Raw genomic sequence first — 14393 nt, 5'->3', positions numbered from 1 at the left:
GGACAGTGCATGATTTTGTCTTTTGGCAAGGCAAGTTTATTTATATTGCACATTTCATGAACAGAGGCAATTCAAAGTGCTTTACATAAACAAGAATAAAAAAAGAGAAGTATAAGAAAATAAAAAACAAACCAACAATAAAAGTGATTAAAAACAGATAAAACAGATTAAAATGTGTTAAAACATGTTATAAAAGAATCAAAAGAAAGACATAATAGTGCGATCTGTCGGACGCAGCACAGTGCTCATTCAGTAAAAGTCTTGATTTGAACGTGCCTACTGTTGGAGCACATCTGATCATTTCTGGAAGCTGATTCCTGATTTATTTGTTCCTTAAGATCTGAGTGATCTGTTAGGTTTGGTCTGGTCAGAATCCTGGCTGCAGCATTCTGGATGCGCTGCAACTGTCTGACTTTCTTTTTGGGGAGGCCAGTGAGGAGGCCGTTACAGTAATCCAGCCTGCTGCTGATAAAAGCATGAACAAGTTTCTCTAAGTCCTCACTGGAAACAAAGCATCTAATTCTTGCAATGTTTTTGAGATGATAGTATGACTGCTTTGACATGACTATTGAAACTTAGATCTGACTCCAGAATCACAACAAGATTCTTGACCTTATTTTTTTGTTGTTTTACCTTTGGAGCCGAGGTAGAGCCATTGGTTTTGGGAACCAATTGGATTGTTGGAACATCCAGGTTGCTAACAAGATGAAAAAAAAGGATAATGACAAATGAACGAAAGCAGGGCAGAAATGAGGCACCCCATTGATAGCCATGCCCTTAGGGTCTTCCATGTGACCAGACAAACTCAGTATTTTTACTGTAAATTACTTACAGCAAAAATACTGTATTTACATTTACACCAGCATTTATCTTGCTGTATATGTATTTACAGTATTGTATATCTTTACATAATGCAACTTTAAAATACAATAACACTGCCCTACAGTAAAATACAGTTCACATTACAGTTAAAGACTGTGTAATTTACAAAAATCTTTAACAGTGTAGCCCTCTAAAGGCCACATAGGAAAATGGTGATGTGGCTTGTGATATGCTCAGTAAACACCAGAGATGTATAAAGTACCAGAGACCCAGACTTAGGCCGTACTCACACTATGTACAGTTGCCTCGAACCGGGCCAAAGCACGCTTGCCCCCGCTCCCGTCTCCCCCCCTCCACCCGCACTCACATTACTTTCGGGCCTGGGCACACTTACGGCATCGCTGCTGCGCTGTTCAGTAGAGAAGCGCTCTCGCTCAGCACAATTAAGATTTCTCAATTTGCCCAAGTGAACCGTGCTCAGAACCTGAGCCCGATTCAGCACACTCACACTTCTCAAACGATCCGGGAAACGGGCCTGGGCATGGTTCAGGTAGCATAGTGTGAGTAGGCCCTTAAGTAAAAGTACAAGTGCTCTATTAAAAAGTGACTTGAGTAGAAGTTGAAGTGCTCTTTAAGCACCATACTTAAGTATTACTAAAGTATTCTTAGTATATACTATAGTATTCAACATTTTTTGTACTTGAGTATTGCAAGTAGTTTATTTCAAAATGTATTACTCAAGTACTGAAAGTTAAAGCACAAGTATTGTGTAATGTAGTTATTACAGAAAGCAGACAAAAGACTCATATTGTTTTGTTTATTTTCAATATCTTTTATTTGGGGCACATGATTAAGCAGAACGAATAGAAACATGGCTTACGATACTGTGTTTCTCTCACGCTTGAACCACAGATCTGACAGATTATAACAGCTTTAACACACACCTTTCAAAGTTGTGTCACAAAAACACTTCATAATCCACTCAAAATTCTATTGAAACCCATTTTCGGATCGCAAATTAGCAGTTGTAAACGCTGTAAACGGAAGTTCTAAACATTGTACTGGAAGACGCTGGTCACTATGGCGTCCTCCAGGCAGCAGCCAAGAAAAAGGTCTATAACTGTAACGAGTAGGGGTGTGAATCTACACTGGTCTCACGGTTTGGTTTGGTTACGATTATCGTGCCATCGTTTCAGTTCAATTCGATATCTCAGTGCATCTCGGTACATTGACGATGCTTTCCGTACATGATAAGATTTTTTTCTTCATAACACAGGAAGTTTTTTATTAAAATCTATATATATATATATATATATACAATTTTGTTCTTTAATACAGCAGTCAGATATATGAACTGTTCTCCTAATTTGACCTGCTCAAAGAAAACACTCTTTTTGAATGTATCAAACAAAACTCCAACACATGCACAGAAGCCAGCATGAGCATTTACAGCAAATAAACTAATGTAAATATGATCCTACCTGCTTTTTGAGCGCTGACAGGTGAGGTCTCTATAATTGGTTATTGTCTTCACCTGCTCAACAGAAAGGGCTTTAGAAATGAAAGTGCTGTTCGCCAATGGTGAGAAGAACAGCCGCGGTTACAGTCTGTATGTGCATAATACGCTATTAACACAGGTAATCCATAATAGACACAGTGGAGAAAGCTTGCAGGCACGCTCGTGTCTGGATCCACAAGTATCGATTTAACAGCCAAGAGGAGAGGAAAAGTTACCTCACAAACAGGCCAGCGGTTCAAATGTCCAAAGTGAGAGAGAGGTAAAGATGGAGTTTTACAACATTACTCTCTCTGTAGTCGTGAAATACCGGCTCGTGTGCTGTGCTGCCTTCATTGTAGTAAGAGCGTTATTTACATACCCTTGCATCCTTTGCCATAGTATTGTGACATCACGCATAGGAGAGAAATGACATCAGTATAGGGGTGTCAAAATTAATTGTTTCTTCGGTGCACCGCGATGCAGACGCGGACAATTCGGTATCGATTCAGTAATAACCATAACCGGTTATTATGTAGTGACGTCATTTATCTCCTATGCGCTCTGTCGCGAGGGAGGTGAGCGCCGTTATTTACAACACTCAGCCAACTCAGGGCCAGCCCGTGGCATAGGCACCATAGGCAAATGCTTAGGGCGCTGTATATCCAGTTGGGCGCCAGAAATGAGCGCACTTCGGTTGGTTTTGTTTTCGATTTTCCTGACACACTTTCAGTTATAGACGGCAATAACTCAAAAAACTCTTACCCTAAAAAGATCTAAAGTGTGTTTCCTACAGAAAGACAAAGCTGGTTATGTTTCACAGCTGTCTTTCTTTTTTTCGCTCGACATTACGAGCACTGCTCCGTTTAAGCCCTCGCAGTCTGCGTTTACTTTAGCCGGCAGAGCTCGCGCTGAGAGGAGCTCTCTGTAAGGGACCGTCGGAAAAGTGCTTATTTTTTTCGTTTTTCTGCTCCGCTCAGCACGAGCTCTCCCTGTTGCAAGGGCTTAAGTGTGTTTGTTTGTGTGTGTGTGTGTGTGTGTTTGTTTGTTTGATGCTGTCTATGTTTGTGAATGTGTTTGAATGAGAGACAGTGTGTTGCTGTGTGTCTGTGTGTTTATACAGACAGCATGTTATAGCCTCCCCCCTAAAATATAACACTATATATGGAAAGCATCGTCAATGCACCGTGATGCACCGAGATATCGAATTGAACCGAATCGATGGCATGATAATCGTAACCGAACCGAACCGTGAGACCAGTATAGGTTCACACCTCTACATCAGTATGTAATAACCGGTTATGATCTATTACTGAACCGATATCGATAATTTTGGCACCCCTGGTAACAAGTACCGATGCAGCACATAAAAAATCTATCAGAATAAAAGTATTTAACTCATCGAAAATATGTACTGAAGTAAACTTGGAAGATTAAAAAACAATACTCCAGTAGAGGACAGATACTGTCTTTCAGTACGTAAGTACAATAGTGAAGTAGTTCTACTTCGTTACTATACAGCTCTGGTAAACACAAGTGTTTTCTAGAAAAGTGTTTTCATGAAAGTGTGTTCTTGACATCTGTGATCAGCAAATGCTGGTAAGATGTGTACAGACTGCTGCATGTTTACTCTGGATCAATGTAATAACCTCTCCTCTGCTTCTACACATGAAATGAAGGATGTTATGTGACCGCTGTGTGATGTTATCTTTAGCAGTAAGTGGCTATTTAGCAGATGCTTTTACACAAAGCAACTTACAGTGCACTTACTAAACACATTCCCTAACCCTAGCCATTAACAACCCTGGAATCAGATGAAAATGATAAGCGGATAATGCTGTTCAAGCCTCAACACCATCTTAAAGCCTAAAAGCCCTGATATTCTCACAGCAAAATCCTTTTTTTTTTTTCTTAGGATTAAAGGGAAGTTAAAAATACCAGCTCAATCCTCATGAGGAAACGTAACTATTTTACGTGTTGTCAGAAAAGTAGCAAATTCGTACAAAATCATATGATGCTATTCGTTTTTAGTTATTTGCTTATCTTTAGGTTTTTGCTTAGGATTAAAGAGACGTTGGAAATACCAGCCCAATCTCATGAGGTCACGTAACTATTTTACGTAAAGTCAGAAAAGTAGCTACTTCATACAAATTCATACGATTTATTCGTTTTTTAGTTATTTGCTTATTTTTAGCTTTTTGTTTGGCATTAAAGAGAAGTTCAAAATACCAGCCCAATCTTAACTATTTTACGTATTGTCAGAAAATCGGCTAATTTGTACAAATTCATACAATTTAATTCATTTTTAGTTATTTGCTTATTTTTGGGGTTTTGCTTAGCATTAAAGAGAATTTCTTAATACCAGCCCAATCTCATGAGGATACAACTATTTTACGCATTGTCAGAAAATCGGCTAACCCGTATAAAATCATGCGATTTTAATAGTTTTTTTGCTTCTTTTTAGTTTTTTACTTAGGATTTAAGGGCAGTTGGAACTACCAGCCCAATCTCATGAGGAAACGTAACTATTTTACGTATTGTCAGAAAAGTAGCTAATTCGTACAAATTCATACAATTTCGTTCATTTTAGTTATTTGCTTATCTTTAGGTTTTTACTTAGATTGGGCTGGTATTTCCAACTTCTCTTCAATCCTCATGAGGAAACGTAACTATTTTACGTGTTGTCAGAAAAGTAGCTAATTCGTAAAAAATCATACAATTTCATTCGTTTTTAGTTATTTTTTTTTTTTTTAAATACCAGCCCATTCTCACGAGGAAACGTAATTATTTTATGTACTCTCAGAAAAGTAGCAAATTCATACTAATTTATATGATGTCATTTGTTTTAGGTCATTTGCTCATTTTAAGCTTTTTGTTTGGCATTAGAGAAGTTGGAAATACCAGCCCAATCTCATGAGGAAACGTAACTATTTTACATATTGTCAGAAAAGTAGCTAATTCATACAAAATCATGCAATTTCAATGTTTTTTTTTAATTCTTTTTAGTTACTTTCTTAGGATTAAAGGGAAGTTAAAAATACCAGCCCATTCTCCCGAGGAAAAGTAACTATTTTACGTATTGTCAGAAAAGTAGCTAATTCAAAAAAATTTATACGATTCATTGGTTTTTAGTTATTTGGTTATTTTTAGGTATTTGCTTAGCATTAAAGAAAAGTTATAAATACCAGCCCAATCTCATGAGGAAAAGTAACAATTTTACGTATTGTCAGAAAATCTGCTAATTCGTACAAGTTCATGTAATTTCAAAATTTTTTTGCTTCTTTTTATTTTTATTTTTTCGCTTAGCATTAAAGAGAAATTTAAAATCCCAACCCAGTCTAATGAGAAAACGTTAAAAAAAAATCATCTTGTTAGAACAGTAGCTTATTCATGCAAGTTTATACGATTTCATACATTTTTAGCTTTTTGCTTCTTTTTTAATTTATTTATATATTTTTGCTTATGATTGAAAAGAAGTTGAAAATACCAGCCCAATCTCACGAGGAAACGTAATTTATGCATTCATTCATTTTCTTTTCAGCTTAGTCCTTTTATTAACCAGGGGTCGCCACATCGGAATTAACCACTAACTTATCAAGCATATGTTTTCACAGCGGATGCCCTTCCAGCTGCAACCCAGTACTGGGAAACCCCCATTCACTAATTCACACACATACACTACGGAAACCAAAGCACCCAGAGGAAACCTTGAAATCTGCTGACCTTCTTGCTGTGGGGCAACATCGCAACCCACTGTGCCACTGCCCGTGACCACAGCCAAACCAGTAGAAGTATATCTATTTTACACAATTATTCTCCGATTATTTTAATTGAATTCAGTTTTAATTTAATTAAAATGTAACTGTTAATCAAAATAAATAAAATATGAGCTAAATATCAGCCATTGGCCGCTATGCTTTCCAAGATAAAAATAAAAAATACTGGACAACCACTAGTCAAAGCCATTTAAAATTACAGCTAATAATCATTATCAACATTCAGTGGCTTCCTCCAAGTATTTTAAGGTTCCTGAATGCCTATTGGGAGGAAAGAATGCTGTTCAACTGTTGTCCTGATGTTCTTCAACAGTACAGGGCTCTATGAATACTTGGTCATGCCATTCGGACTGACCAAAAGCTCATTTGTATTCAACAGCAACTAACTGCTCCCCTAAATGGTTTATTTCATATTCAAGCCGTCATTTAATAAGTATCACCGTGCTACACACAGAAATGATAGCATATGCTGAGTATTTGTTGAAATAGTGACTTCTAAATACTTGTCTTTCTCTTTGTGAATACTGCATTTAAGGGTTAATATGCTCTGTCTCTATGTTGCGTCTAACTTTTAAAATCATTATCCTTACCATAAAATCTGATATTAGCACTAAATGACCATATTAGACAGTCATGTTGCATTTCAGTTACATTTAAACTATATATCACACACAAACATTGGCATGGGTCTTTGCAAATCTTTAATAGTAGTATTGAAGTGAAGCACTGTGATCGGCAAAAGATCGACTATTTTTAGGTTGACATTACCATGGATTTATTTGTAATTAAGGTATAAGCATAATGCAAAGACATAACTCTAAGGCAGTAGAGCTCACAAATAAACTTGTCTCATAAAATGAAACTCCGGTGCCAGAGCAGACCTCAAAACAAACATAAACTGATAAAAGGATTGCATAATACAGTACTGTAATACATCATTGCCAGCAAGGGAACTGTAACCTTTTAAAACCGGATCGATCAGGCCCGGGCAGCAGACGCAGATGGAGACAGCAAGAGACCGGAGCACAGAAACATGCATGTAGACAGAGAGCCATGGAAATCTTTACTTTTAAAACCACAGTACGGCACGTAATGATAACGGTAACACTTTACAGTATGGGTGCACTAATAAGCATTGAATAATGCTTAACTAATGCACAGAAAATCATGCGTTAATGTGTAACAAATTAACATTCTATACGATTCAAACTTTACGACACAATTAACTAATAACAATTTGTAGATTACTGTAATGTACTTGTTCCCTATTAACATATTAGATTAACTGATTATGTAAATGATTGTGTTAATTACTGCCATCTGTCTACTTTAATCATTAGCTAAAAACTTGCAAAGTTATCAAAATGTTATGATGAAAAAAAACGTCAAAGATGGCAGAGTTCCAGGACACACCTAGTGACTGCATAATTGTCACAGACCAACGGTAGCTCAAAGGTGTTTACACCCAAAATGAGCTCCAAAAAAGTTTCCTTTGATGATCTGTTTGAAATTTGCCGAAAGCAAACTCAAAATAGTTTTTTTTTGAATGGCACAATAGTGCACGATTGCGTACTCGTCACAGACCAATTTTAGCTAAAAGGTGTTTATGAACAAAACGAGCTCCTCAAAATTCTGCTTTGAAGATCTGTTTCCAACTACCGAAAACAAATTAAAAACAAACTTTGTTCAAAATGCGTAATCATTCGCGGTGACGTAATCATCACAAACCAATGGTAGCTTAAAGGGCCATGAAACCCCCTCGTTTCAGCAGGGTGTTTTCACACCTCTACTTTGGAAAAAGTCAGAAAAGTGGGCGTGTCCAGCTCTGTTTAGCGGGGAGTGTCGGAGGAAGAAAAGTGGGATGGTGTGGGAGTGTCTATTTGGGCACGCGCGAGCTTCAGAGTCAAAATACACACACACAGTAGCAAGTGATGGTGTTTAACCTACATGGACATCTGTTGTCGAATTATTTGCCAAATTATTAAATGGTGGACTTTAACTGCAGTTTGGCTCTTTCATTCAGGGAATTCATTCATGCCCCTCGCGACAAACGAGAAATTTGATTCGAGGAACTGCTCTAAGCGTGTATTTTTCATGCAATGTTTGATACCGCACGGCGAATGAGAGAAAAAAAACCCTCCGCATTTCCCGGAAACTTAGATGCACACGGCAGGTAGTGTCAGAAAGTCGCGTGTGTTATTCCGGTCACAAAATGCGGTAAAAACCCTACACGAGGTTAAAGTTTGGTTGTGGTGCTAACATGTTTACACTCGGTGCAATAGTTAACTTAGTTCGATACAAACAAACTGAATAAACAAAAAGCACTGGTCGCTCACCAAATCTGTAGAGACAGGACAATCCCCAGCAACTAGAGCCGCGTCTTTATTAAGAGAAGACTACAAGCGAATCCGGATCTCAGCGTTTGCAGATGAGAACAGCTCTCAGGTAAGCAATAATCCTTCTTAGACACGTAAGTTATTGTTGTTGAGCGTCGCGTACACTGTTAATCCACGCGTGACTCCAGATGAGCTCTCACAGAGAGAAAATGAAAACGAAACTTAACTGCAGCAAACAATAAAAGCAACACTGCTCACTTGTTTTGCCAATACAACGTGGCGTCTCTTCGTGTAAACACTGTGACAGTAATGAATATTAATGAAGTTGCACAATAGAGCGCGCTGATTGGTTTGAACCAAGCTTTACTCATGCATTAATGCAGCACACTGTAAGACGTAATAAGACACACTCTGGCACAGACGTCCAGTCTGCACGCTGGAATACACGCTATTATGTCATGACCGTGACGCAGCTTCAAAAATTCGTTTCAAACCGGAAGTACGAATTTGCTTGAAATAACGCAAAAACAACCAATTTACACTTTTCAGTGAAATATATGTGCCCTAATAGTGTTTTTAGCAGTGTGGGACACACATACGACTGTCAACAGCTCAAAAAATGTGTTTTGGTGTTTCGTGACCCTTTAGCTTAAAGGTGTTCAGGAGCAAAACGAGCTCTCAAAATATTTCCTTTTGTGATTTGTTTCAAACTGGGAATCACGTAATAGTTCTTGATTGGGAAATTATCATAAACCAATGGTATGATCTGTTCGAACTGCCGAAAACAAACTCAAAATAATTTAGGTTGAATTGTGTAATCTTACATGATTGCGTAATTGTCATGGACCAATGCTAGCTCAAATGTGTTTAGGAACAAAACAAGCTCCTCAAAAGTTTACTTTAGTGATCTTTTTGTAACTGCCGAAAAAGAAATCATAATAATAAAATCATCTAAATAATTTTGTTCGAAATGCGTAAACATTCGCAAATGATTATTATTATTATTTTGTTAGAAATGTACAATTGTTAACAATTGCGTGATCATCACAGACCAATGGTAGATCAAAGGTGTTTAGGACCGAAATGAGAACCCCCAAAATGTTGGCCTTGGTAATCTGTGTCGAAGTCGAACTACCGAAAATTTATTTAAAAAAATTTTTGAATGCGTAATTATTTGCGATTGCATAATCGTCACTGATCAATGGTAGCTCAAAGGTGTTTAGGACCAAAACAAGCTCCTCCAAAAAGTTTGCTTTGGTGATCTGTTTCGAACTGCTCAAAAGAATTTTGTTCGAAATCGTTCGCAGTTGCGTAATCGCCACATACCAATGGTAGCTCATACGTGTTTAGTGGCAGAACGAGCTCCCAAAATGTTTCCTTTAGTGATCCGTTTCAAACTGGCAAAAACAAACTCAAAAATATTTATTTGTAAATGACGTCATTTCAGTTCTTTTTCGATTTCATTCGGAGTATATCAGGATGTTTAATATATAAATCATGTAGATTATTCATTTGTTGCTCATGCAGTAATCGTAAACAAAAGGTTTAGCTCTTTATGAATTGTACATTAACTCATGATTAGTTAAGCATTAATAAATGCATATTAGCCCATCCATATTGTAAAGTTCCACCATGACAACCCAGCATTTGCCACAAAAACAAGAATCAAAAGAAAATAATAGACAACAAGTAAAAGGATGAGCATGGTGCTCTATGCTATTATGTGTCCAATATGTTGGCTACAGGAGGAGGTTATTGGAGCTGGGTTTGTAATGAAATATCTCTTTACTGGCAGAAACTCAAGACTTATTGTTACAGGGCCCTACAGGACTATCTTTATCTTTTAGTAGCTACTGCTGCACTGACCAGGCTTTTTTTTTTTTAAAGAGGTATATGCCCATTAGGTTCATGCAGTTCTTTATCTATATAACAGATGATGTACAGTGTGATAGTAAAATGAGGCAGACTGCATCCTCTGCAAAGTAAATCTGTAATTTTAAGAAAAATTGATAAAGGTTTTGGATAAACATCTGCTGAATTCCAACTAGAATAAATCTAAATCTAATGAGTGTGTTCAGTCACATTGGTTAGATCATTTTAGGTTATAAATATAGGCTCACACAGAATCTGTGCCCACGGATCTATCATTGAATTTGTTTATTTGCTGTAAATGTGCGTAAAAATATATATATTTATTCCGTTTTTATATTAATTTGTGTGATATTATTGAATACTTTGCAAATGTTTATGTGATTTATGTACAGTGCAGTTTGTGGGCGAAGCAGTGGCGCAGTAGGTAGTGCTGTCTCTATACAGCAAGAAGGTCGCTGGTTCGAACCAAGTGTGCCGCAAGCCTACGTTTGAGTGAAGGTTTCGGCCGTTAGATCGCCCCCTGGGGGCTGGCTGCAGTACAAGTCATAAAGCCCGCCTCCTCCGTGTTAATGAAGGAGACTTGAGCCCAAATAAAAAAAAATATTACACTTGCAATAAAATGTCCCGAAAGATGGTTCTGGTCGATTAAGGCACTGGTTATTGTGCTGAAATAGGTGCAGATCTTCATTTTTGTAAACAGTTTGTTTTTAGCAGTAATTTAATGCTGGGCGTGTCATCGTGATTGACAGCTGTGATTGACAGTTTCTCAAAGCGCGGCGTCTGAGCTTCGGCAGGAGACTGAAGTAGACTGAAATGTTATTATTCGATTTCTGTGTTATTTTACCATGACAAAATGAGTTCAGCAGTAAACTACAGTTTCTGACATACATGATCCTGGTGGAACACTGTTTATTCGCTAAGTTCAGGGCTTTTTTCGGGCTTTATTAGTTTGCTGATACACGCTTAGCCACCCAGATAGCAAAACACAGTTCCGGCTAGATTCTCGCCTGCCGGAGACTTATCTCTTAGAGCTCAGACTGACTAATGTTACCTCTGCTGGACCTACTCCGGATGCCTGGACTCCCTACCCAATTCCACCCCGAGTCAATCGAGCCAGATGCGGTGGCCGAGCGAGCAGGCGCTGCCGCATGCGAGCCGGAATCAGCCCGCGACGCCGCGAGTAAGTTATGCGCTGCAGCCCGGAGCTGGCGCGATTGAATATATAAAACCCTCATATTTGTTAACGTTATTACATCCATTTGTGTTGATATGACAGCAAACGCATGCTGAGAAGTTCGGGGGGCGTAGTTGATTTTACATAAAGCGTTTGATTGGAAGCTCGACTCCGCTCATTTTCGCGGCTCCTCCTCTGGCTCCATCAGACAATCCTTCTGCGCATGTCTGGCTCCAATTTCAGCAGTCTTTTGCGACAGTTTGTGCCCGTCAAGCAGGCGTTTTGCCCTCAAGGCGTTCAATGGGAAAAAGGGCTGTCGCGTCGTCCATATTTTTTACAGTCATTGGTTCGAACCTCGGCTCAGTTGGCATTTCTGAGGAGTTTGCATGTTCTCCCTGCATTTGCGAGGGTTTCCCCCACAGTCCAAAGACATGCTGCAGGTGAATTGGGTAGGCTAAATTGTCCGTAGTGTATGAGTGTATGAGGATGACAGGCCCGGACGACAGGCCGGCCGGAATGTGTAAAAAGGCATTATCATATGGACAAGTCTAAAATGGCTTGTTCCAAAGAGCCGACCCCGCAACCATACGGGACTAAGACCAAGGAAGAAGAAGAAGAGGAGTACAGTGCAGATTGTAAAGTAGTATTTTCTGTCTTTTAGTGCAGTGGTTCTCAAACTGTGGTACGTGTACCACAAGTGGTATGCAGATAAATCCAATATGTCATATGTACATGCAACATATATTTCAAAATGTATATAAAAAAATTGTTTCTATATGAATATGATGACATATAGCCTATATTTATGAGGTCCAAGCAACACTTCCAGGTTTTGATAAATAGGATACTATAGGTAACACTTACATTTAAGTACAGGTTTTTTTTTTTCTTTTTAAGAACAGTAGCCTACCATTTTTAACTAACTTTTAAAAGCACATTAATTTAAACGTTGACATTTTATTTTATTTGTTCGTTTTACAGGGCGAGGCAGTGGAGCAGTAGGTAGTGCTGTCGTCTCACAGCAAGAAGTTCGCTGGGTTGCTGGTTCGAACCTCGGCTCAGTTGGCGTTTCTGTGTGGAGTTTGCATGTTCCCTCTGCCTTCGCGTGGGTTTCCTCCGAGTGCTCCGGTTTCCCCCACAGTCCAAAGACATGCGGTACAGGAGAATTGGGTAGGCTAAATTGTCCGTAGTGTATGCATGTGTGTGGATGTGTCCCAGAGATGGGTTGCGGCTGGAAGGGCATCCGCTGGGTAAAAAAACTTTCTGGATAAGTTGGCGGTTCATTCTGCTGTGGCGACCCAGGATTAATAAAGGGACTAAGCCGACAAGAAAATGAATGAATGTTTGTTTTACAGTACAGTACAGTGTTAACAATCAAACTATTGATAATGTTTAAAGTGGCTGATAGTAATAAATATTATTAATAATAGTAATTAATCTGCCACATTTTTTAACTGAATGAAGCGGAATGAACCGGCCCTAATGTTCATGTGATCATAATTATCATTAAATGATATTATTGGCATAACTGCAATCATAAAAGCTCTTGCATCGTAATAGTCAACCATTTCTGGGATAAAATTGTAAATTTTTTGGAACCACGATACAATTAAACGTTGTTGTTCTTTGGTGTGACACTCCTATTTATTAAAAATGTCCAACAAGCGCTAGTGTGTGTACCCTGATAGAAACCTATGCTAAGAATTCTAAAAATGCATGGCACTGATTGGCGCAACGCAGAGCGTCACCAAGCGGCGCTTCTGGTGTGCAACCACCTTTAGTGTCCCACCAGTGATGATATACAGCCATATCGCACTGCTACGAGTGTGAAAATTTGACGGCATAATCGTGTATATAAAAACGAAAATTAAACATGGAGAGTCTAAAAACCCTTTTGTACGCTCTTCCACAATTCATTCACATCTGCAGCTGACGTCAGAACAGCAGAAACTGCTGCTACTTCACCAGCGTCACTTTAGAGCTAATGTTTGAATGATTCTCTAGCGTAATGTCTACAGTGATGACAAAACAGATGATTTTGCTCACATTTTAAGATTATAAGGCTGAACGGCATGAAATGCCATCAGTCTGCAGACATTTCCCAGTTTTTTTCTGTTGCAATCGGGAAATCACAATAATTAACCTTGTAAAAAGCCAAAGTAGTGCAAACACAACCAGATTACTGTTGTGTTTGCGATAAGGAAAAACGCTAAACACATGCGGGCATTTCTTTATTTTTTCTTTTTACTGAACTAGTCTGCAGTAACAAAAACAGGAGATGCATTAAAAACAAACAGATGACCAACCAAAAAAGGAACTTAGGGTTATACAAGGAGTGGCCAACACAAAATACATACATTCCTGATATGCGAGTTCCAGCTCACACTCAATACACTACAATTACTATGGAATAAATACAGCACTGAAACATAAAAAAGAGAGAAATCGACTTAGAGTGTCACTTACCGGTTTAATAATGATTTGATCAGCTGTAGTTATTATGTAGTCTCTGTCGCCATCTTGTGGATGGACAACGTCAACTGTTTTTGCTATGCTCAATGACGACGAATGGATGCGAACGGAAATGATAAATATTTAAAATAGGCACTGTCCTTATAAATAAATTTAAAAAACTACATTCTCGCCTAAAAACAGCTGCAAAATGTAAAACTGTAGTGAGTTTATTGATCTGCTGTCACTCTATGTGGGCAGAGTAATACAGGGTAAATAGGCTGTAGGAGTTCTGATATTGCAGAATATCACACGGCTATCAGCCAATCAGATTCGACACCCAGACAGAGCTGTTGAGTAAAATGTAACATAATATAATATAATACAATAAAATATAATATAATATAATATAATATAATATAATATAATATAATATAATGTACTTTTTCAAATATTGTAACTTTTTG

At 38.2% G+C, this 14393-nt stretch overlaps 1 protein-coding gene and 1 long non-coding RNA gene across 3 annotated transcripts in view; one reads left to right on the top strand and one right to left on the bottom strand.

Annotated features, from left to right (window-relative positions):
• The window catches only part of ppp2r2bb (protein phosphatase 2, regulatory subunit B, beta b), a 133373-nt gene that overhangs the window by 118039 nt on the left and 941 nt on the right, over positions 1–14393 (bottom strand). The window lies entirely within an intron of this gene.
• Positions 5617–13907, top strand: LOC147838968 (uncharacterized). The gene is made up of 3 exons (XR_015520799.1): positions 5617–7829; positions 9078–10759; positions 11816–13907. It is a non-coding gene; the product is annotated as an uncharacterized LOC147838968 (long non-coding RNA).

The sequence above is a fragment of the Danio rerio genome, chromosome 21 (assembly GCF_052040795.2).
Source record: "Danio rerio strain M-AB ecotype USA chromosome 21, GRCz13ab, whole genome shotgun sequence".
Lineage (NCBI taxonomy): Eukaryota > Metazoa > Chordata > Actinopteri > Cypriniformes > Danionidae > Danio > Danio rerio.
Note: the sequence above shows the minus strand (reverse complement) of the source record. Positions and strands in the feature narration are given on the sequence as shown.